General features: G+C 49.8%; 1 protein-coding gene and 1 long non-coding RNA gene across 3 annotated transcripts in view; one reads left to right on the forward strand and one right to left on the reverse strand.

Moving 5' to 3' along the window:
* The window catches only part of LOC149126843 (uncharacterized), a 70,907-nt gene extending 46,149 nt beyond the window's left edge, over positions 1–24,758 (forward strand). Inside the window, exon 3 of the long non-coding RNA XR_016234833.1 lies at positions 19,565–24,758. This is a non-coding gene — a long non-coding RNA (uncharacterized LOC149126843). The remainder of the gene's footprint in view (positions 1–19,564) is intronic.
* The window catches only part of LY86 (lymphocyte antigen 86), a 68,820-nt gene that overhangs the window by 7,703 nt on the left and 36,350 nt on the right, over positions 1–24,767 (reverse strand). The window lies entirely within an intron of this gene.

Genomic DNA, 24,767 nt, shown 5'->3' on the forward strand with positions numbered 1-24,767 from the left:
CGAGTGTAGCAGGTCTGCGGAAAGGCCAGCAGACCAGTGGCGCAGGTCCTGGCCGATTACTTGGGTTTTCTCTCTGAAGGCCAAGGGCAGACAGGTCATGGGAGGTGCAGGTGAGGGCTTGCACTGTGCTGAAAAGCGCAAGACAGTATTGCAACCCTCCTCATGGACTGTGGGGGAAATTTTACTGGTGAAGCATAGGATTCCTAGGGAGTGTGGAATGTGTTGTGTTGTTGCTGTTGAAGTTTGTGGCCGTGAATTCAGAGATACACCAGTCATCCTGGAGGTCTGTTTTCTTAGCACCCTTCAGCATCTCTGGTGCAGAAATGGAGAGGGTGTATTGTTGTGGTCGAGTTTTGCTGGATGAGGTGATAAGTGAAGAAAGGCAAGGTTGTTCAGGACAGATGAGTAAGGGGAAGAGTGTAGTAATAGACCATGGAGTCTACCAAGGGTGATGAAGAAAATGGAAGCCGGAGGGGTGATTAACACAAAAGCAATGGTAGAGCAAGCTGAATGGAATCTCCACTTTTGTAATCAGGGTCCTAGTGCTGGTGAGCTGGGAGCACTGGATGAAGTCATAGGGCAGGAGGCTCAACACTGGGATTTCAAAGGTGTCACGACTTCACCGGCTGTGAAAACATGCAGGGTGGCTCGGGGAAGGGTAGCTGAGATAGAATGATGGAAATGATTGCTAGAGGCAAGAAGGGGAAGGAACTGAGATATTGCGGTGCTGGGTGGACCATCCAAGTCAACACTGAGATCAGCAGGAATGGTCAGCATATTATAAACCCAGGGGCCAGGCACAGACTCTGGGGCCAGACTATCTGAGCTTGAGTCTTAACTCTTCTAACTGACTGGGCACGTTCCTTACCTTCCTGCACTTCAGTTTCCTCCTCAGTGAATGGGGTGATAGGAATGTCCATTCACAGGGCTGCTGTATGCAGATAGTTAACACACACAGAACTCTCACATTAGCACCTGGCACATGGTAAGCACTCCCTAAGTGTTTGTCATTAACATAGTCATCGCCAGTCAGCACTACTGAGCGTCCATCTCATACAGATCAGGAGCCATGCCCAGGACTGGATACAGCAGTTGTGAACTGTTTGAAACACTGGGCACCCAGACGTGTAGCCACTGGCTTCCAGGGCTGTTCTGTGTCTTCCCGTTTGCACGTCTCCTACTCCCATGCAGTGTTTAGCACACAGAGGCATGATCTGTGGCTACTGAATGAGCAGAACCAGAGTTAAGAATTCTTGCAGTGAACTTCATTCTTGCTCCCACGATTGTAATCCTCCACACGTTGGGAGTCTCAGGGCCTGGCTGGGCTGGCGTAAGGGACTGAAGTGAGGGTTGAGACCCTGAGAGCAGACAAGTCCAGGGAGGCGGGTTGAGGAAGGTGGAGGAGGAGGGAGGTAACTAAACACTGAGGGTTTTATTCAAGGCATTAGGTATTGAGCTGTTTTAATGATGCAGGGCTTTCCTGTCTTGCCCAGCACCTGGCTCTTCATGACTTCTAGTAAATATTTGGAAACAGACCAGACTCTTCCCTTTCGAAAGGGCTTGGGCCAGGGACAGCATGGCAGCTACATGAGCAGCTGCCCAAAGTAAATGGTATTAGGGGAGGAGGATTATCTTCCCTTCAGTGCCTCACCAGGGCTATCTGAGGCATGAACTTCTAGGAGGCTGCCCCTGTCCTCAATGTATCGATCCTTCCTTCCTTCCTTCCTTTGATCGGTTCCTGGTATCCGGCAAGCATGCCCTGCGTCCAAGATGGGGGCCGTGGGGGAGACCTTCCTACTTAATGAACGTCCTGATCTGCTCATTTTCTAAAGGAGATGTCTGCGGCCATGTATCACCTAGCAATTGGGATATGTTCTGAGAAGTGTGTCATCAGTTGATTCCCTTGTACGAATGTCATGGAGTGTACCTGCACAAACCGAGGTGGCTATGATGTCACTAGGCAGCATGGACTTGCAGGAGCATGGTCACATACGTGGTTCGTGGTTGACCTGAAGGTTGTTAGGTGGTACGTGAATGTGTAGGGTTCTGGATATGAGCAGAAGTTTTATTGGAAACTACTGCTTTGGATGATGCACTATTATAGTTATTTAAAATATTTATTTATTTATTTGAAAGGCAGAGGGAGAAAGAGAGAAACATTCCAACTACTAGTTCAGTGCCCAGATGACTGCAATGGCTGGGACTGATCCAGGGTGAATCCAGGGACTCGGAGCTCCATCAGGGCCTCCCACGTGGGTGCAGGGGCCCAAGGACTTGCTCAGTCCTCTGCTGCCTTCCCAGGTGCATTGGCAGGGAGCTGGGTTGGAGGTAGAATGTCTGGGACTCATATAGGATGCCAGCTTCTCAGGTGGTGGCTCAATTGATTTTGCCAAATTCCAGCCTCACGATGCAGGATTAAACATGGAGATGTCACAGTTCTAGACCCTGTCCTTAGCGATCTTCAGGTGCAACTGGGGAGATGCAATAACTAGCTGAACAGGGGGAATTTAGAGCAGGGGTTTGGTGTAATGGCCGGGATGCCCATGTCCCATGTCAGAGTACCTGAATTCAACCCCTGGCTCTAGTGCCTGACTTCAGCTTCCTGGCAAAGCAGACCCCAGGAGGCAGCAGTGATGGCCCTGCTAACTGGGTTCCTGTCACCCACAGGGGAGTCCTGGATTGCATTCGTGACTCCTAGCTTCAACCTTGACCCAGCCCCAGCCACAGCAAGCATTTGGGGGGTGAACCAGAGGATGGCAGCCCTCTCTCGCAAATAAATAAACAAAAATTTTAAAGATGATTTGAAAGTTAAACGTACCAGGAGTGAGCTGTATGGCTGAGGGTGTGTGCATGGTATCTAATCAGTGCAAGGAGGCCTCTGTGAGGTTGCCTTGTGGGGCCGGTGCTTTGCACACAGCCTGAGGACTCATTGGTCGTGTTGCAGTCTATGCCAGTGGTGCCCCCAGCAGGTGTGCAGGGCAGTAGAGCAGCTACGAGGGCGTGATTTCTTTTAGACGTTGTCTTTTCCCAGGTGGATTTTCTTTGACCCAAACTGGCACAATCAGAACAGAGTCGGAGACCCCTGCCCATCTGGTAACAGATGGTTTCATTTCAGCTCCGCAGCCTCTAGAGCTGTCTACTTGCTGCCTAGCTTTCTCCCTTCTCACACATTCTGTGAGTCCCAGATGCCCCTTTAGGCAACCCCCTTTGCTTTTGTTGGCTGGAAGGAGTTTTGTGCACTTACAACCCAAAGAAATGACTGTGACGGGCATGAACCAGTCACGATCACCCTTGCTGGTCTTTTGGTTTTGGGACTCAGCACAGAGCAAGAGTGAGGACTGCGTGGGCCAGTCTTCATCTGGTCTGGCTGTGCTCCCTAGGGTACGGTTTATGCCCACTTTGTGCTTCCAGATTTTGCTCCACAATTGCAGGGTGCAAACCACTTGACCCAGGAAGCCAGCAGACTGGAGTTCAAGGCTCAGCCCCCTACTCACGTAGCCTCTGTGATGGCAGGCAACCTGCTTAACCCTCCTGAAACTCGGCTTCTGTACTTTTAGAGTAGAACACGTCCTGGCAGAGCTTTAAGGCCCTGGAGAGCTCGTATGTAATAGCGCACAGGAGTCCCCGGGAAGGGCAGCAGCAGCAGCTGTGAGTTGTGTTGTTAATCTCCGGGGTGTGCAGAAGGGCAAGGAGTGAGTGTTCACTCGATGGATCCCAGTGTACACAGGTCAGGTTTTGGAACTTTTTTGGTTGAGCCAGTGTGCACGAGGGCCATGTTCTATCTGCATCTTTTTTTTTTTTTTTTTTAAGTTTCCATTTTGGAAATTGGACATGCCTTTTGAAGCATATCATTTGAATGACATCTAACATTTAGCTGTTCCTGCTGGAACGTCCCAAGGTTTTCTGATCTGTGTCTTCACTATTAACAGGTTCTGTCCTGGGATGGGAGATTTTCATTACATTGGCCCTACACGTGACAGTTGCAACTGGAGCTTTTTTGGGGCCCATGAAATTCCTGAGAATAGCTACAAGTAACTCATGAAGCCATTTCTTTTTTTTTTAACTTGATGAAACAACATCCCAAATTAAATTCTCTCTTCTTCCTTTCTCAGATCCTCTGCGACGCTGAGATTCCTGTAATTAACATTCTCACACTTCAGCACTATAAAAAGAGCCCCAGTGTATTTGCACCTGTGTTTCTTCCTTTCCTTCATCTGAAATCTTTAACCGTTTTTTGAAATTTTTGTTTATTTATTTTTCATTTATTTGAAAAGCAGAGATGAGAAAGAGACACAGAGGGAAACAGAGAAATTCTGTCTGCTGGCTTACTCCTCAAATACCTGCAGCAGCCAGGGCTGGACCAGGCTAAAGCCGAGAGCCCAGAACTCCAACCTGGTCTCCCATATGGGTAGCAGGGACCCAAGGACTTGAGCCATCACTTGCTGCCCTCCACAGGGTGCATCTTCAGGGGGCTGCAATCAGAGGCAGAGCCAAGACTCAAGCCCAGGTACTCTGATTTGGGATGCGGGCATCCTAAGTAGTATCTTAACTACTGTGCCAGTGTACACCATTCTTTATCAGTTTTTAATGTGCAGTTGATTTCAAGAAATTCACCCCCCTGGGTCAGGACAAATGAAGTCATTTCTGAGAATTGGCTTTTTTTTTTTTTTTTTTTTTGACCTAGACTATGTGGTGGTCACACTGTCTTTTAGAGAGGAAACTGATTTTCAAATTGTGGAAATAAAAGGCTCCAAAGGGTGTGGGTTAAAATGACTTGAGGCAAGGGCCTGTGTCTCGCTCTGCCTCTCTTGGTTCTCTAACCAGTCTGGATGCTGGTGTGCGAGAGCCTGCTGCACGTGTGGCCATCAGTCCATCTGCTCGCCCCTGCTGGGCTCTTACTGGCCTTCTGTCCAGCCTTCCAAATTAATTATAACATGTCATCAATATTTAATGTTAGGGAACCTGACAATGTGAAGCCATTTAGATTTATGATGACATGATCAGGCCAATTAGTATATCCAGAACAAAATTGTTTTTTCTTTTTTAATGACCATTTATCCAACCAAGCTTCCCCGTTTTGCCAAGACCACAGTGGTCACTGTCACTCTACAAAGCAGCAGTTTTTCTCCGCCTGAAGGACAATGGCGTAGACAAAGAAAACCCCAGAGACACCAGGCCAGCGTTTGCTCAGCAGAGGCTCCACGTCACTCCGGGTGCTCTCATCCCAGATGGAGTGCCTGCTTTCCAGGCCTGGCCCTGCTTTGAATTCTAGCTGCCTGCTGACGTGCACACTGGGGAGTGGCAAGTGATGGCCAGGCACGCGGGTCCCTGCCTCCCCCGTGGGAGACCTGGATTGAGTCCCAGGCTCTTGACTTAAGTCTGGCCCAGGCCTGGCTGTTAGGGGCATTTGGGGAGTGAACCAGCAGATGGCAAGTCAGTCTCTCTCTCTCTCTCTTTCTCTCTCTCAAATAAAAAATAAATAGTGAATTTTAAGAAAGAAATGGTCATTTATCCATTTACTCAGCCTTTTGAACCTCTTCTCTATGTCCTGTGCCCATGGTGGGGTGGAGGGTTTCTGGGAGGAGTGTTTTTCCCCCCCAAGTGTTTTGAAGAATAATCAATAAGCAAAAGTGTGCTATTTAAATAGTGCACACCTCAAGGTGTCCCATGTGACTAATTAACACATCCATCTCCTCACCCAGTTGCCACCTCTCTGTGTGGTGAGAACACTTGAGGTTTATTTTGGCCCATGTTGAAGATCACAGAGCAGCTTTGCTAACACTAAGTCGCCATGGTGTACGCAGCTTGTGTCTTAGGGTGCTCGTTCTAGTAAGGGGGAGCTTGCCAGCTGCAGGCCCTCACCAGCGTCCCCTGCCTTCGGGGTGCATGTGGCTATGGGTCCACCCCGGGGCCCCAGAGACTCGAGTGACTCAGAGTTTGAGGGAAGACACAGTTTGAGAGAGAAAGGGACTGGGAGCTGAAGACCACAGCGATGCACAGAAGGGGACAAACGGGCCCGGGTAAGGAGGCAGCGAGTTTTAGGAAAGAGGAATTAGGAGAAGGGGGAAGGCCATGGTCAGGCTTTCTGCGTCTGTTTTCTTCTTTTGGTTGGATGGAGTTTACTGTCACTGACAGCATAACCTCCGCTCCACAAGGAGAGTTATGGTAAATTGGACTTGAGAACTTTGGGTCTCGGCAGGCCACACAACCCTTCTGTTGGGAGCGTGACTCCTGCTGCTGGGTGCCCCACCACGGGAACATGTCCGAGTTGATTTCCAAACGTTTTCTGTTGGTGCCCGGCACTTTGTCGCCCCTTACTCTGTGCGTGGGGTCAGCGTGTTCTCAGAATAGTTCCTGCGATCCTTTTAGAATCACAGCTGTGCTGTAGAGCTCATCACTAAACAGGCAGTGTTCAGTTACTTTTCCACCACATGAACGATCTCAGCTCTGCGTCAGCAGTCTCCACTCAGCTGTCTTTCCCTGTCCGTTTAGCCAGGCTGTGAGGTCGTCTCTCCGGTCTTCCAGGACCTGGAGAAGTGTGATGTTATTTACACTGTGACCTTGCAAACGCACTGCATCTGTGTGAAGTTGTCATGTAAGAACTCTCTCAGGGGGATTCGTTTGCAGTCTTCTTCCTAGGCCTCTCCAAGGACTGAGATGTGCTCATTGTCCCTCCTCTGTTTTTCCTAACAGGAAGCTGATTTTCTCTCAATGAAAAAGCCCCATTACGGACTCGTTGCCATCCTAGCCTCTTTCCCTGCCAGTAATGGTTCCTCCACATGGGTGGTGTCGCTGGTTTCTAGCCCAGTAGTTTCCCCTCTGGATAAGGGACCTGCAGGTGCAGCCTTTGTGGGCCTGGGGAGGGGGGATAGTAATGACCCAGCCAGGGAATCCCTTGTCGGACACTGGTATGATCAGACAGACAGACTCAGCGTGCCTCGGGCACTCCAGCAAGGATACCACCTGTGACATTTTCAGAACTGTTTGATTCCTATGAAGACATTTTCATTGAATGCTTGCATGGGCTGAGCTCAGATCACACATGGTAATTTGGCCTCTTATCGGGGTATGCAGGGAGAGGTCAGATGGGATGTGTGGCTCCCTGGTGGGGGCTTCTGTAGGCCAGGAATGGTCCTCAGAAAGATGTCTGTGGCTAATTCAGAAACTGAATACACTAGCTTATATGGTAACAGGGACTCTGCAGACGTGTGTAAATTAAAGGGGTTTTAGATGGGGAGATTAGCTGGGCAGGCCCAACAGGATCCCAGGAGCCCTTGAAAGTGGCCATGTGGAGATGGAAGCGGACGGTGGAGTGATGCAGTTCTGAGACCCCAGAAATGGAGAAAGGGAGGAGCACAGCCCCACGGACACTTCGCTATCTGACCTCTGCCCTGTAAGAGACTAAGTTCCTCTGTTGCAAGTTGCTAGGCGTGGTGTAGTGTGTCACAGTAGCAATAGGAAGCCAATCCAGTGGCCTTGGATTAAGAGAGGAAGGTCCAGGGGCTGGCCCTGTGGTGCAGTGGGCTGGGCCTCTGCCTGTGATCTAGGCATCTCATATGGGTGCAGGTTCATGTCCCGGCTGCTCCTCTGCCAATCCAGCTCTCTGCTATGGCCTGGAAAAGCTGTAGAATATAGCCTGGGTCCTTGGGCCCCTGCACCTGTGTGAGAGACCTGGAAGAAGCTCCTGGCTTCGGATCAGCACAGCTCTGGCTGTTGTGGCCATTTGGGGAATGAACCAGCAGATGGAAAACCTTTCTCTCTGTCTCCCCCTCTCTCTGTAACTCTGCCTCTCAAATAAAGTCTAAAAAAAAAAAAAAAAAAAAAAAAAAAGGAAGGTCCAGGTGGTTGGCTTCAGAAGGACCCAAAGGTGGTGACTTGTATGGATTTGTGCCCCCACCAAGGGTGCTTCAGACCCGGTACACAAACATCATCAGGAAGTTGAGAAGAGAGAATGCTTGGGTTTAGCGCTGGGCCAGAGGGGGAAGTTTCCAACAGACTCCTAAAATGAGTTCAAGACCGATTGCTAAAAATAATTCACAACAGTCTAGAAACTACAAGGTCAGATCTGTCCCATAGAACCCTCTACAAAGATGGCTGTGCACCTGTACCTTCAGGTACAGCAGCCGCCAGCCACCTGTGACTTCTGGGAGCTTGAAATGTGGCCCCTGTGACCGACAAGCTACCATTTTAATTTAACTCAAAATAGCCACATGTGACTTGTGACAGTGCAGTTCTGGGTCAGTACTGTCTAATACCAGTATCATGTGAGCTGCATATGTAGTTTAAACTTCCTAGTAATCACAGTAAATAAAAAGGAAACAAATGAGATTAATTTAGTAATGCATTTGTTTAACTCAGTTATTAAGAATATTATCATCACAGCCTGGAATCAATACAAAAGAATACTGATGAAATATTTACATTTTAATGACTTTTTATGCATGAATTTTTCCAAATCCACTGTGTATGGTGGTACATCAAAAAATTTGTGGAAAATGGAACTAAAAGGTAAACTTAGGGGCAGGCGCTTGTCCAGTGGTAATGACACTGTTTCAGAGGCCCACATCTCATATCATGAATGCCTAGTTCCAGTCCCAGTTCCACTCTGGACTCCAGCTTCCTGCTGGTTTTCACTCTGAGAGGCAGTGGATGATGGCTCAAGTAGTTGGGTCCCTGCTGCCCATGTGGGAGACCCAGACTGAGTTTGCAGCTCCTGACATTGGTCTGGTCCAGCCCTGGTTGTTGTGGACATTTGGGGGAAGTGAACCAGTAGATGGCAGCTCGCTCTCTCTCGCTTTCTAAATAAAATTAATTAATTAAAAATACAAGCTTATTTTGGTGCCAATTTAAAAAAAATCTTTTAACTTATTATTTTCTTGGTACCAACATTTTTGAAGTTCATGCATATATTTGTCATCATACACATTTTCCATGAACTTTTTGGGAGTCCCTGAGTGTTTTAGAGCACATCTCACTTTGCATGGACTGGATTCTTGGTGCTCAGCGGTCACAGGTGACTGCGGGTCTCCTGAACTGGGCATTAAGTCATGGATGAGCAAGGGGGCCCAGGAAGTACAAGAAGTCTTCCCTTCATTCCTCCTGGTCTTTGCTGCCCAGGTGCCCTCTGAGAGACACATAATTTCTGGCAGCAAAGGAAAGATGAGTTAGAGAAGTTGAAGCTTTCTTCCCCCTCTGCTAACCTAGTCCTGGATTTCTGTGGACAAACAACCGACCACTCAAAATGCAATACATAAATGGACAGACGGATTGGAGCCTCGGGAGTGGGAAGGCAGAGCCTGTGCTGGGAGGAAAGGCAGTGAGGACCGTGGCTTGATCGGCAGAACCAAGGGCGCCGTGGGACAGCAGCATGACTGGACATGCGAAGCAGAAGCTGCAGAGGGGTACTCGTCCCAGGCTGGGGGCTCCAGGGTCCAACATCAGAGCTCTTGGGATGCTTGCTTTGTTCAGATGCAAATGCCAGTGACCTTGGGCTCGTACTGGGATGGGGTGGGGGAGCTTATTAATCAGCTTCTTAAATGATCCTTGCATGAAAATGTGCGTGTCACTGAGCCAGGTGTGTGAAATGCTGCTAGAGGCTTGTATTGGCTTGGAAAATGAAAATCGCTTCTGGTCCCAGGTCATCATTAGTTTTAATAAACTGGGCTCAGCTCACAAAGAATTCAGTGAATTAAGGAATCAGGAGAGAGTGTTCAAAGGTCCCCAACACAAAGGAGGTAGAAATGCTAATTACCTTAATGTGATCGCTACAGGTTGCATGAATGCATCAAATTGTTGTACTTGATCAATATGAGGGCACTTAAAAATGTCAAAAGTCTGTTTATTTTGGTGCAAACGATTTTGAAGCACGTGCGGTTTTTCTCATAATATTCATTTTCATGAGCACGTTGAAGACCTGGACTTTCAATTTCTTTTGGCACCAAAATAAACATTTTAATTATCGTTTATCACATATGTTCAATTACATCAGCAAAATTACCAAGTACTCTCACTTGTACCATTATATTAAAAAAATTTTCTTGATGCTAAAACTGATGTCAAAGGTCAATTTGAGCAAGTTATTGGAACATTTACGAATGCACTTGAATTTGAGGACGGAAGGAAAAAGCTTCCTTAACAGCTGATGTGTCCCCTTTCATTTCGTCCAGCAAGAAGCTGTCGTCTTTTATTTGATCAGAGCTGGGGGCCTCACTCTGGGGGACATTGTTTCCAGCTCTGATCTCTTGCAGTTCCCAAGTAGGGGTTTTCTGCAAGTGCAATAGGTCAACCATCGATTTTGCTGATTCTCCTTGACTTTGCAGCAGCAGGGCCTGTCCTGTCATCACAGGAGGGAGGTCCACGGCTGCCTAAGGTCTGCAGACAGGGAGGGAAACATGAAGACAAGCAAGGGCCGAAGACGGGGGGGTGGGGGTGCAGTTCTGTGAGAAATGCAAACAGAGCTCTCCCCACAGGAGTGCCGGGCGGGGGCAGGGGGCAGGGAGACTCCACACTGTCAACCACTGGAGGATGCTCAGACTCGGACCAGAGTCACCTTCCGCTACCCCTAAGGAAAATGGTCTTAAAGTTCTACGAGTCTAAGGCTCCATAGCCTGTTCAGGTGCCTTCCACCCCGAGACTGATGATGACTTGAGGCCTCAGAGCTCAGCACAAAGTAGCTGCCACTGATGGTTTATTAAATGCTTCCTGTGTGCCAAACCCCATTCTAAGGGCTTTGCGTATATTATCCTACTTTATCCTTGTGGCAGTCCCATGTGGTCGCTGTATTTTCCTTATTGTGAAGAGGCGGAAAACAGGCTCCGAGGGGTGAAGTGGCTTCCCCCAGCTCACGTGGGTGGTAAGTGAGGGTGTAGGTCCAGCTCCGTGCGGGTCTGCCTTCAAGCCCTGTGCCCGTGTGCTGGGCTAGTGCTTCTCAGACTGTGGTCCCTGCAACGGCCCCAGCAGCCGCCTCTGGACTCTCAGGCTTTCCCTGCAGAGGCACTGAATCAGCAGTTCTGGGGGTGGGTCCAGCCATCTGTGGCTGACCACGTCCTGCGGCAGATGCACCTGCATGTTCAAGTTTGAGAGCCACTGGTCTGGGTTAAGCCCCTGTTCTGCAATGGAAACTTGGCTCTGGTGTGGCAGGGAGCAGAAAATCTTTCAAAAATAATACTGGTTTTGGTACTGTGCTATATTCAGCTACAAAATGACACTGGGGATGATGGTGGCAGGAGAAAGGGTGCTGTTTCCCAGATGGGAGAAAATCATTGCTTTCCCCACGAGCCCATAGACTCATCCATGGGAGGAGGGGCCAAGCCACTTGTGTTCCCAGCCTCTAAGGCACTTTGTCGTCTGGGCTATTGGCAGTGGTTGATGAAGACAGGACCGGAAGGTGGGACTGGGGCCTGTTGAGGACAAGGACCATCAGAGCAGAAAGCCCAGGTGAAGGAGGCTGCCACAGCAGGTGGTCTGAGGGCCCCGTAAATCAGAAGTGAGCAAACAAGTAGGACAGAGGTGATACCCTAGAGGAGATTATTTTAAAATAGGGTTTCAGATAAAGCTGCTTACTTTCCCTCTGTTATAGCAGAAATCGATGACCAAATTCCTGGGGCTTGCATTTGCTAATGTATGTGTAGTGAATGCGAAGCAACTGAATAATGAGGCCGGCATTAGAGGAGCCAGGGCCGTCGGCATGCTTTATAGAGGTTGTCAGGTCCACAGCGCTGATTAATGCTCCTCAAGCTTGCCCCTGCCTGGAAGGTGGCTTTGCCCCGACTTCCACCAGAGCAGTGCAGAGCTCAAGGCGTTTTGCAGAAACTGTGTCTGCGGATTTCTTTTTTTCTAAATCTGGGAAATCAACGGATTGCAATGCCACTGCTCCTCCAAAATGCCCTCCTTTTGTAGCCCTGTGGAAAGAAGCACATCAAGAGAGAAAAGGCAGGGTAGCAGAACCCGAGCTGATGGAATCTGAATCGCTGATCTCGATAGAACTTGATGCATGTTGACTAGATATGAACAGTGCGATTGTTGAGGTGGAGAACCATCCGGACAGGTGGGTGCTCCACAGCCAGGCCTGGAAGAGGGACACTCTAGCTAATGCAGAGGCAGAAAGGGTAGCCGACTTGAGTGCTCACTGTGGTTACAGCTTTGACTTACGCGTGTATGTAAAACCAGGGACTATTAGCGTGAAACCCCTTGGCTGCAGTCAGGGATGTGTGCCTATGGGAAATACCTTATAAGTTTTAAGTATGGCTCTCAGCAGATCCACTCTGTTGTATATTGAAATTCATCTAATTACTATGTACTCCCCATGTTGGCCAAACACATAAAGTAGGAAAGTTAAGATTCATACCACACATAAGCCAGGGAGCAATTATTTTCCACACTGAACGATTCTTCATCTTGCAGAAGGTGTCGCTGCAATATTTCTTAATGACACGCATTTAAGATGAACGCATTGCAAATCAAGCCCAAATCTTGTTTTTTTCTGTAGCTTACACAGTGCACAAGGTGGGGGGTGTGACTGTGTCTCTAGTGTGTTATTTCACTATTTGCTTGCACTGAACACTGTCTCATACAGGAACAGATGCACCACGAGTCAGCAGTTCTTGTGGGGCCGTCTGTCTGCTGCACAACCCTAGAATCTTGACATGAATATGGCTTCATTAAGTCCTGTCAGCTTCTTCTTATGCTGCACCATGGCAGTCACAGCTGTCAAAATCTCCAAAGGGGAGGCGGCAGGTGGCACAGGAGGTACAGCCGCTGCCTGCAGTGACGGCAGCCCATATGGGTGCCGGTTTATGCCCCAGCTACTCCACTTCCGATGCAGCTCCCTGCTAATGCGCCTGGGAAAGCAGCCGAAGATGGCCCTAGTGTTTGGGCCCCTGCACCCATGTGGGAGACCCAGATGAAGTCCCTGGCTCCAGGCTTCAGCCTGGCTCAGCCCTGGCTATTGTAGCCATCTGGGGAATGAACCAGCCGATAGAAGATCCCTCTTTCTCTCTCTCTCTCTCTGTCTCTCTCTCTGTGACTCTGACTTTGAGATATTTAAGTAAATAAATCTTTAAAAAAAAATCTCAAAAGGGGTGGGTGTTGTGTCACCACTTGGGACACCCATATCCTAGCCAGTTTGAATCTTGGCTACTCACTTCCAGGCTTCCTGCTAGTGTACCAAGGAAGGCAGCAGATAATGACCCAAGTGTTTGGGTTCCTGCCACCCATGTGGGAGACACATATGGAGCTCCTGCCTTCTGGCTGTGGCCTGGCCCACCTAGGGCTATTGCAAGCATTTGGGGAGTGAACTGGGATTGAAAGATATCTCCCTCTCTATCTCTCTGTCTCCCTGCCTTTCAAATAAATAAATAAAATCTTAACAAAAGAACCTTTGGCCAACAGATCCCCTAGTTTATCATCATGATACCCAGCACACACACACACACACACACACACGATTTATTACTTTAAGTCCCTCAAACCTTTCTTTCAGTTTCAGTTGATTGGACAGTAGGTTGGGTATAATTGATATCCACAAGTCAATCTGTGAAACAATAAATAAACTATATTTGACATTCAGTTACTTATTCAGTGCTTTGAAACCAGTGACCCTTTGCCTGGTCAGAACTCACAGAGTTTGACAAACCAGGTTTGACAGTGGACAAGAGTGAAAAGCATGGGTTCATTCTCTTTGTTTCACGGCCTTAATCTGGACCTGTACCCCAATCTCCAGATTTATTTCCAGTTGACAATCTTTAAGCTTTATTTGGATTTATTTGAAAGGTGAGGTGACAGAGAGAGGGAGAGAAAGGGAGAGGGAAAGATCTCTTCCCTCAACTGGTTCACTCCTCAAATGGCCAGAATGGCTGGGACCATGCCAGGCTGAAGCCAGGAGACAGGAACTCCCTCAGGGTCTCCCAATTGGGTGGCAAGGGTCCAAGCCATCTTCCTCGCTTTCCCAGATGCATCTGCAGGGAACGGCCAGGACTGGAGCCAGCACTTTGATATGGGATGCCGGCACCGCAGGAAGTGGCTTAATTGGCTGTATCACCACATCGGCCCCGCCCTGTAGCTAACTCAGGTTTCAGCATGGCCCCTCACAATATTCTCGACAATTCAGACATGAGCCACGGTTGTTCTTCGAGGGATTTCTCTCCATAACTTATTTGGGTGGAGCACGTTGTGGAAGGACTTGTTCTATTTCACACATGGACACTTCTCTTTCATGTTCAACAGGAGGCCCCACACCCATTTCACTTATCAACTGACTCTCATGTTCCTGGACTGGATTCTCCAGGGAACTCATTGAACAAAGTGAACCACACTGAGAACAGGCATTGAGAAGCTGAGTTGAACTCTAGGGAAAGGAGATACTGAAGGCGGCTGTGGTGGACTGGACTTAGTTCCAAGCTAACCAGGCTGTGGATGTCCATTTGTGTTCTTGGTTAGTGCTGGCAACCCCAGACTTCGAGAGAAGTCCCTTTGTTAGATGATTTGAGGTGGGGCTGGCACTGTAGCACAGCGGGTTAAAGTCCCAGCCTGCAGCGCCAGCATCCTGTATGGGAGCAGGTTCTAGTCCCAGCTGCTCGACTTCCTATCCAGCTCCCTGTTAATGCACCTTGGAAAGCAGCAGAGGATGGCCCAAGTGCTTGGGCCCCTGCACCCACGTGGGAGACCTAGAAGAAGCTCCTGGCTCCTGGCTTCAGCCTGCCCCAGCCCTGGTCATTGTGGCCATTTGGGGAGTGAACCAGCAGATGGGAGACTTCACTCTCTTTCCCTCTCCCACTCCCTCTCCCTCTCCCTCTCCCTGTCTCTCTCTGTGTCTGTCTCTGTCTATCTCCCTCTCCCTCTCCCTCTGTCTCTCCTTCTGTCTCTCCCTCTGTCTCTCCCTCTCCCTCTGTCTCTGTCTCTGTCCCTCTCCCTCTCCCTGTCTCTCTCCCTGTCTCTCTCTGTCTGTCTCTGTCTGTCTCTGTCTCTCTCCCTCTCCCTCCCTCTCCCTCTGTCTCTCCCTCTGTCTCTGTCTCTGTCTCTGTCCCGCTCCCTCTCCCTCTCTCTCTCCCTCTCCCTGTCTCTCTCTGTCTGTCTCTGTCTCTGTCTATCCCCCTCTCCCTCTCTCTCTCCCTCTCCCTCTCCCTGTCTCTGTCTGTCTGTCTCTCCCTCTCCCTGTCTCTCTCTGTCTCTCTCTGTCTGTCTCTGTCTCTATCTCCCTCTCCCTGTCCCTCTCCCTCTCTCTCTGTCTCTGTCTGTCTCAGTCTATCTCCCTCCCCCTCCCCGTCCCCCTCCCCCTCTCTTTATAAGTCTGCCTTTCAAATAAATAAATCTTTAAAAAAAGATGATTTGGGGATGCTCTTGTATTGGTTGGCTCTTTGGCTCTGTGACAAACTATCAGAGTCAAATTTATAGAGAAAATGTTTATTTGGCTCAAAGTTTTGCATGTTCAGATTCAAAATCAGACAGCCCCTTTGGTTTGGCCCCTGAGATGGCAATGGAGAAATGCATCTGATGGCAGATTCCATGCTGAGCCAGGAAGCAGAAGAGAAGGTTTGTCCCAGTTCAGGCTTTCCCAACACCCTCCTCTCGGGAGAGCTGCCTTTCGGGGGCATGCCCCCAGTCACCTAAGGACCTCCCACTAGGCACCTTCTAAACACCATAATTGGGGTAAATTCTGCCCTTTTAGCACCATTAACTTATGACTTCAGTGTTTAAAGTCCTGCATGAGCTCGGGAGCCAGGTCCTACTCAGACCAGAGCAGGCTTGCTGGGGCCATGGGCAGAGACCACACCTGACATCCGTGGCAGACGACAGATTATCCCGAAGGGAGTAGATACTCAGAGGCCATTCATTCTGGAAGGAAGTCAAGTCATGGGCAGAAAGTGAGAACCGCAAGGCTGAGCAGAGAGGGAGGTGAGAAAAAAGCACAGAAAGCAATGGCATGATCACAAACGATGTGTTCAGGCCCAGGTCAGGGAGTCTCGGATCCTGAGCGGGAGGGCCAAGGGGAGATGCGCTGGACTCGCCACCATGTGCTGAGCCGCCACCCTCCTCTCTGGTTGCTTCCTGCGTGAGACTCGCTTTGAGTGTGCAAGAGCAACCTTGCAGGTTCTGCGTCCCGCCTTCATGTCCCCAGCTAGGGAAGGAAGGCCAGAGACCACTGCCGTGATTTCTGATGTGCCAGGAGCATAGCTCTCCTTTCCTTACTCAGTCTTCATTGCTCCCTGTAAGGGGTTGTGGTAGCTCCCCGCTAGGAATGCGGTAACAAACCCAGAGGAGCTACGTGGCCGTTCTGAAAACAGGAGCTGCATCCCCAGCCGGTCAGAGGCAGCTGCGGTGGCGGGCGGGGGGGGGGGGGGGGGATCATTTCCACTCTGGCTTCCTCCTGCTGGTGCCGCTCTCACCAGTCTGCCTGCTAAGTCCCCTTTGCCCCAGTCTCCTAATTGGCATGATTAAAGCAGAGGGATTGCGTTTAAGCTGAACCTCAGGTCAAGCCTTCAGCACAACGAGTGCTGGAGGGTCCCTGTGCTCAGGAACTGGCCAAGAGTCCTGAATTCTGACTTGCTCGGTAGCGGTGGTTCCTAAACTGCAGTCCCCAACAGAATGGCCTGGAACACAAGTTGGCAAGCTACAGCCCGCCGGGCAAATTCTGCCTCACGTCTGTTTTGGAGCACTCATGAGCTAAGTGGTTTTTATTTTTTCGATTGTAAATAGTAGGAGGGAAAAAATCAAAAGAATACTGTTTTACCACGCAGAGAAAACATGAAATTTAAATTGTAGCGTCTGTAGCTAAAGCCTTGTGGGCACACAGCCACGACCATTCATTTTCATCCTGCCTGCAGGGACTCTGGCGCTGCAGAGGTAGAGTGGATTGGCTGCAGCAGGGGTCTCATGGCCTGCAGAGTCTCAAATATTTACCGCCTTGCTCTTCCCAGCGAAGCTTTACTGGGGGTGACCTCAAGGGTTTATAAAATGCTGATTGCTGAACCCCAGTGCCGCAGTTTCTGACCCAGTGCGTCTGAGTAGGAGCCACACGTTTGCATTTCTAATCATGTCCTAGATGCTGCTCATGTCGTTCTGAGACCCACTGTCTTACAATGATGGCCGTTGATGTCCCAGCATGACCACTGGATCCCCATAGCTTGGTTCTGCCCTTTCACTCCCATCTCCACTCCGAGAGGAGGGCTGAGAGGAGTTCACTGCTTCTCCAGCGGTTTTCTTGACAGCCACAGAAGATCACGTGTTACCTGGATAGAAGCCCGGCCCCGTGGCCTGTGGGCTGTGTGACCTGAGGGCAATGGCGTACCCTCTCTGGGACTCAGTGTTCTCCTCTGGGAAAATGAAGCTGTATGCAGGGAAGGACAAGTTGTCCTTTCCTACACACAACCCCTTCGGCACCCAGTGCCTGGGGCTTTCCCCTCACATGAACCGATTCTCCGACACCAGCTGGTTCAATCCTCCTACGACACTGACTGGAGTTACTTCAGACCCCACATGTCAAGGGCTGAGTCCCACAAGGCTGCCCTTCCACTTCACGTTGGACCCCAACCACAAGTGGCAGATTCCCAGGTGACCCGTGCATCTTCTGTCCCATGTGCCTGCCGATCAGTGGTTCCCACGCCCCCTCCTCAGGTTTGTTAATTTGCTAGGATGGCTCACAGAACTCGGGGAAGCACTTGATACGTTTTCTGGTTTATTGTAAAAGACAGGAAAGATGCACAGCCAGACGAAGAGGTGCACTGAGCAAGGGATGTGGGAAGGGGCTCAGGACCCCTGCGCCCTCTCTGGACGCACCACAGGCCAGGGACTTCTTTAGGGATTTTGTGGAGGCCTCATCATGTCGACATGACTGACACTAACTCAGCCTCCAGCCTAGACCCCTCTGCAGAGAATAAGGGTGGGGCTAAAGGTTCCAAGTTTCCGATCACAGCTTGGTCCTTCAGGTCACCCTCCCCTTGCAGGAGTCCGCCAAGAGTGACCTTATTGGAACAAAAATTGTTCCTTTCACCAGGGCATCCTAAGGGACTTCATAGCTCCATGTCAGAAACTCAGCCAAAGACCAAGCAGGAGAACAAATGATGCTACAAGCACCTCTATTGCTCAGAAAATCACAAAGGTTTTAGGAGCTGCCAGGAGCCCAGGGGTAGGGGCTAAACATGCATTTCCTATTATAAATCACAGCGTCACAGAGGCTAATAACAGGAGACTCCCTGCTTCACAAGATTGATGCAAATACATGTCAGTTAACGCACATAACATCCTTGGGTGGGCACCTGGTGCACATCGGTCGTTCTTGTGTAACTCATCTGCTGGGGCTAAGGTGAGCTCCTCAGCCTTGGCTGGATTGTGACTCACCCAGCTTGGTTCTGGCTCTCTAGATTCCGATTTAATTGGTTTGGTTTATGGCCTGGGTGTTGGGATCTTCCAGATGTTAAGGGAAGATTAAAGCGCAGCAGAAATACCATGAGAGTCACAGGTGTAATTATGTTTCCTAGTAGCCGTTTTTAAAAGGTGAAAGTAGTTTTAATAATATGCCAGTAATATGCTTTATCATCTATAATTAGTAATATATTAATGATAAACTTAATATGTCCCAGTTATTATCATGTGGACATTGCTATGGTCTGAATTTCATATGTTGGAGACTTAATTGCTGACATCATATACTAATGGCATTTGGAGGCAAAGTCTTTGAGACACATGTGGGATTAGATGAAGTCATGAGAATGGGCTGCCCCTGATACAGTTAGAGGCTTCATAAGTAGAGGAGAATCCCAGGCTAGCGGCTTTCTCTGTCCAGGTGACGCCCTGCACCAGGGCATCACACAGCACAAGGGCTCTCACCAGAGGCAGGCACCTGCCCTCAGGCTTCCCAAACTCCAGAACCAGGAGCCAAATCAACTTCCATTCTTTATCACTGACTCAGTCTCAGGTAGCTCGTTGTAGCAACGGAAAACAGACTAAGACAGACGTAACCAAGATAACGTGACTGAGACATGTTACAGTCTTTTTCATATTCAGTCTTTCAACGAAGCTTGTATTTTACACTTAACAGCATGGCACTATTCAAACTGGCTACGTGTTCAGGGTCTTGGTAGCCATGAGTGGCCTGTGGTTAGGGCTAAGATGGCACGGATCTAACTCTTGTGCAACCAAGATTCAGGTCCACTGGGCTAGGAGCTTGGTGGTTGTTGGCAGACCAAGCCAAAGCTGTGTTAGTCTCATGGGGGTTCTATGGGCAGGACTGTTCTTGAGTATCAAGGGGGTTTATTTTAGCTTCCCTGCCTCCGGTTAGGAAGCCATGGTCACTAAGGACATTCCATTAATCTCAATTTAGTCTTAAAATTGATGTTGAGCCTGTGCAACCAGTTGGAAGGTATGGAAATCAAATAAAGCCAATAAGGCATTATGGCTGAAAGAGAGGTCATGGGAGTATTAGTGGCAGAAAGTTATTGGGGTCTGTTGTGTCTCCCTCTCAGTGAGCTGGAGCCCGGGCAGAGGGGCTGCGGGGAATCCTAGGAAGGAGTGTTAGGTGACCCCTTGACATTCTATGCAACACTGATCCAGAACTTTGTATCTGTTCCAGATACCACGAACTGTGACATAGGCTCCGATCCACTTTGGGAACTCTGAGATTTACTCTGTAGAGAAGAGGATTCACCCTGTCTGTTCTTCCCTACAATGATAGACCAACATCCACTAGAGTAACCTTGCAAATCTAGCATAAGGCAAGCGAGTTTTCCAACAAAGACCAAAGTAAAGGTCAGTTGTCCCCCCGTTCAGTGATAACCACGTTTAGCCCCTGAGTGTGTGCTCTTCCAGAGGTTTTTGGGTGTACGCCTACTCACATTTGAATAAAAACAGGACCCAACAGGGAGAACTCTTACAGCATACTTCCATGTCACTTAACAGTATTCTTTGGGATGTATTTATATATTTTAAGAATCTCCTACAGTATCACTTAAAGTCACAGCACAGTGTGCTTTTGGCTGAACAATGATCTTACTCAGTGCGCTGTATTTGGATAAGCTCTCTCCCCCAGATTGCCAATCAGACCATAAAAGATGATGCCAAAAGGGCATTGCGTGGTGCTGAATGCAACGTGCCTCCTGCTCACAGCTGGCGATGGAGGCTGTGGCGGGAGAGGAGACTGCAGCTCGTGGAAGAATGCCTGGTAATGCCGTGTGGACACGAGACCAAACGGCTCAACTGCAGCGGACACAGAATGTGCTGCCCACCACAGATACCCGTGTGTTCTGCAAGTCCCAGGGGGAGCCTTGGCGTGCTCCGTATGCCAGCCGCAGCTTGACTTGGGTTTGATTTCACTTCTCCCTGGTGCCGTCCCCTACCCCCTTCTGGTCTCAGTAGTGATAACTTCTTTGGAACAGTGTCATTTCTGCTGTGGGTTTGTGGGCGGGTTAAAAACAGTTCACAACCCAGGAAGCTTCTGAACTCAAGATTTTAGTTTCTGCGGATCGTATGAGTGTAACGTGCGTAATCATTGTTTGTGCAGCATTTGTGTCGCGCTTTTCTGATCGCTTTACACTGTATGAAATTTCCTGGCAGTCCCCCAAGTGCTCACGTCTCAGCCTGCCTCTGCGGCCGTCATCCTCTCATAGCAATAAGGCCGATCAGCGACTGTGGGGCTCTCAGCGCTCGGGGAAGGCAAACACCAGCTTTCAGAGCTGTAAACTGTATTGGATACCTCGCAGTATTTGAGGGAAAGGTATCTCTTCTGTTTTATTAATTCCATTAAAACTGTACACAGAGGGAAAAACAGTAAGTTTTTCTTAAACTTGGATGAACAAGAAAATCTCCTGTGGATTAGGATTTGATGTGCCTGTGTCTTGGGCTATGTATATCCATCAGTGTGGTTACTTTTGAGGTGGACTGGTGTGGCTGGGCTCAATCCATCACATGCCTACGCGTAAACTGAATAAGACAAGTGCTCATTGAGTCTTTCCTCTGTGCCAGCTCTCTTGGCCAGGTCTTAAGAGATGAACATGAATAAAATGTATTTCTGCTTTGCAGGAGTTCCAAGTTTAATGGAGGTGGGGACATTTTGGCACAGCGGGTTAAGCTGCCACTGTAGTGATGCTAGCAAACTATAATGAGTACCGGTTCGAGTCCAGGGCTGCTCCACTTCTGATCCAGCTCCGTGCAAATGAGCCTAGGAAGGCAGCAGAAGATAGTCCAAGTGCTTGGACCCCTGCCACTCACGTGAGAGACCAGGATAGGGGTCCAGACCTGGATGTTGTGGTCATTTGGGGAAGAAATCAGTGGATGGAGGACCTCTCTCTCTCTCTCTTTCTCTCCCCCCCCAACCCTCTGCCTCTGCCTCTCTCACTCTGTCACTCCCTTCCTCTCTGTCACTCTGCCTTTTAGATAAATATTAAAAATCCACACATTTGCGTATACACAATAGCAACAGAAGACAACTCCTTCTGCGATAACTGCTACCCAAGAAGCAGGAACAGAATGCTCCTGAAATACCCAGAGGGAACAGTGCCTTTGGGTTGGAGGAGGGCTTCCGAGGAGAGGTGACCCCCTGGGTCAGAGCTGGGTGGCGGGGAGTGGGTAAGGGAGGGTAAGGGGCCGTCTTCACGACTCTGTGTGTGTCAAGGCCGTGGTACTGAGGCTGCAGATGGGGACCAGGGCAAGATGTGGCTGGAGACGTGGGCTTGAGCCAAAGTCATGATGCACTTCGGTCGTACGAGAACGGAAACTTGGTTTCTCACAGGTGAGGACTCCTGAAGTGTGTGAGGGAGCAGCATTTGGGGTCTGTGTTGAGCAGACTGCGCTGGCAGCAGTGGAGGTGGGGGAGAGAACCAGAGAGGGGGAGACTGGGTCCGGGCGTGGGAGGACAGACCACCCAGTGTGTGCTGTCTGTTGAGAAGCAGGGCGTGCTGCCATGTTTGGGCTCAAGAACACTGATTTTGGGAAAGCTCGTAGAAACGAGAAGGTCTGAGATAGCACTATAAATGCTGGCTGTAGGTGATGGCCCATGGTTTTTAATTTCTAACACAACATACTTTTTTAAAATTAAAAATAATTTTCAATTTCTTTGAAAGGGAAACGGAGACAACGAGAGACAGATAAGCAACGAGAGATCATCTCTCTGTTGGTTCACTCCCCAAATGCCCACAACAACTGGGGTTGGGCCAGGCTGAGGCCAGGAGCCTGGAACTCACTCTGGGTCTCTCACATGGCTGCTGGCTCTCAAGTATTTGAGCCGTCACCCGCTGCTTCCTAGGGTGAGCATTAGCAGGTGTTGGACTAGGAGGCAGAGCTGGCACTCAGACCCGGCTCTCTGATATGGGGTGTGAGTATCCCAAGCTGTATCTTCACTGCCGTGCCAAATGCCTGCCTGCAACTCAAGACACATCAAGTCCCTGCAACACATCCTATAAAGCAAGGAATTCCTGTAAACTGCCAGCTGTGTACACATTATACTTAAGAAGAGAATGCTGAAGCTCATGTAACCTGGAGGCAAACAGGAAAGTAGTCGTTCACTCAGTTTCCTGTACTGTTCACTGTCCAACAGGTGGAAACCCCTGGGGATGACTTGCGTCTCTCAAGGTGACTTGGCCTATTGTTCATGCCTCCGTCACATACATAACACACACAACAACCTGGAGGAATCATCATTGTGTGCATCGCTAATGTCCTCTAGTCAGTCACAATGTCCCTCAAGTCAGGGGCCATCCCTGGTGCATCTTCAGGTTCCCCAAAGCACTTGGCACAGAGTAGGACTTAGTCACTATGGCGGGGGGAGGGGAGGGCTGGCTGTGGGTGAGGAGTGTGAGGTCGGCCCAGCTCCAGGCAGGCAGGAGAGGTTAGAGGGGGCAGACTCATGGGCAAGCACACGAGTGGCCTTGATGAATCAGAAGTCTTTGCAGCCAGCTGAGAGAGGAGCACCGGCCACAGAATCTAAGGCAGGCTCGTTAGGAAGGGACAGAACTCGCCATCGGAAACCTACCAGTATCACTAGGCAGGAAGAGTTCTTACAGGACAGTTTTCAATGACCTCCTGGGTGCAAGCCACATTCATCTTCTCCGCTGTTCTTTTGTTCACTCATTCGTTCATTCCATGCAAAGGAGATGGGGCTCTGAGAGTCAGCCTGCCTGGGTTCGAGCCAAGGGGCCCTCATCAGCTCTGTGACTGTCCCAGACAGGTGCAGGCTGCTAAAGCGTTCTTTGCCTCTGCTGCTGCACCTGTGCAGTTGGAGTGTCAATAGCACTAACTCCTAAGATCAGGGTGGAAGCAAATGACTCACTGGCTGGGAAGCTGTTCGAACACGACCTGGAACAAATGCTTGGTGATGCTGGCTGTTGTACTTCCTGTGTGTGTGTCTGTGTTTACCTCTCCCTGGGTGTCCCACCCAGGGAGAAATATGGCGACCCTTATCTGCACATTCCGCATTCCCAGGTTCTGCATCCATGCAAAAAAAAACCACAGATCAAGAAATATTTGAAAAAAAAAAAAGTTGCATCTGAACTGAACATGGACAGATTTTCTCCCTTGTCATTACTCCCTCAGCAATACACAGGGCAGCTCCTTACGTGGCACTGGCATTGTATTAGGTATTTTATGTCATCCAGAGATGATTTAAAGTATACAGGAGGACGTGCGTGGGTTCTAAGCCAATATTGTGCCGTTGTATATGCACGACTTGTGCATCTACAGCTGTTAGTATGTGCAAGGGGTCCCGGAGCCCTTCCCCTGAACATCCCGAGAGATGACAGCGCCGGGGGTCAAAAGACAAAGATTCTATCCCACTGTCCAGTGCAGGTGATGCACGAGAATCCCGGATCACAGCTGCGCCAGAGCAGAGCTCTGAGCACGTCCTGGGGGAGCAGGAGAGGCTGAGGCAGGCATCCAAGTGGCCCCAGGCTGCCCCATACCACCGCGAAGTGCGCCAGCTTCTGTCTGCTCTGTCTTCCCCTCCCCGAAACTCCCTGTTCTGCATCCCTTTGGGAAGAGGACTCCAAGTTCCTCCAGGTTGTCTGTTTAGAAGAACAATTGGGCCATTTCAGAGCTGTGTGCCTTTTCAAGGGCTTGCTTCCTAGCATGCAGGGACATCAATAAGGGGGAGTTTCTGGGCTGTGGGAAGAAGGGGGCCGAGTGGCTCCTCCTTGGCCAGTGGGGTTACAAAGGACTTGTGGGGACAGAGAGAACAGCGGAAAGAAACAAGTGTTGGGAAGGAGAGGGAGAGCAGAACCAAGATTAGTGACTCAGTCAGGGTCTTGGTGAAGATGTGGGTGCAGACAAGGCAGGGAGGAGAGGCAGGGGCAGGTGGGGGGTGTCTGGTACTCTCGGGTACGTATGGCAGAAGTTGGAGTTCATGATTTAGAGGTGAGGGAGATAAGACAATGGGTTTCTGCTTCTGTACTTTGAGTCCAGCTACCTGATGTCCCCACGAATCAAGGACCCCAGTGGAAAAGGCCAAGAGGCCGCCTGGACACACTGAGTGTCTCAGGGTTGTTGGGAGCTGGCCGGTCGTTCTGCTGCCAGCCCTTGTTTCTAGGGGCTGCTACTCCCTGTCCCACTTTTCTGCTTTGAAAGCGTCTCCCACACATCCTTTCACTCTGGTCGCTACAGCAGCCCTGCAGGGCATGCCTTCTGGGATGGGCCTCTTAGGTTTGTCTAACGGACGCTGAGTGAGGGTAAGCTTGTCCAAAGGTGGAGGTGGGTGGAGCTTCAGCTCCGGTCTGGGGGGTCCAGATCCGAGAGGGCAGCTCTGTTCACCTCTCAGTGGGCCTCCACGTGTAGGAAGCAGCACCGACACT

The sequence above is a fragment of the Oryctolagus cuniculus genome, chromosome 5, assembly GCF_051225735.1.
Source record: "Oryctolagus cuniculus isolate XC-2025 breed Fujian yellow rabbit chromosome 5, ASM5122573v1, whole genome shotgun sequence".
Taxonomy (NCBI): domain Eukaryota; kingdom Metazoa; phylum Chordata; class Mammalia; order Lagomorpha; family Leporidae; genus Oryctolagus; species Oryctolagus cuniculus.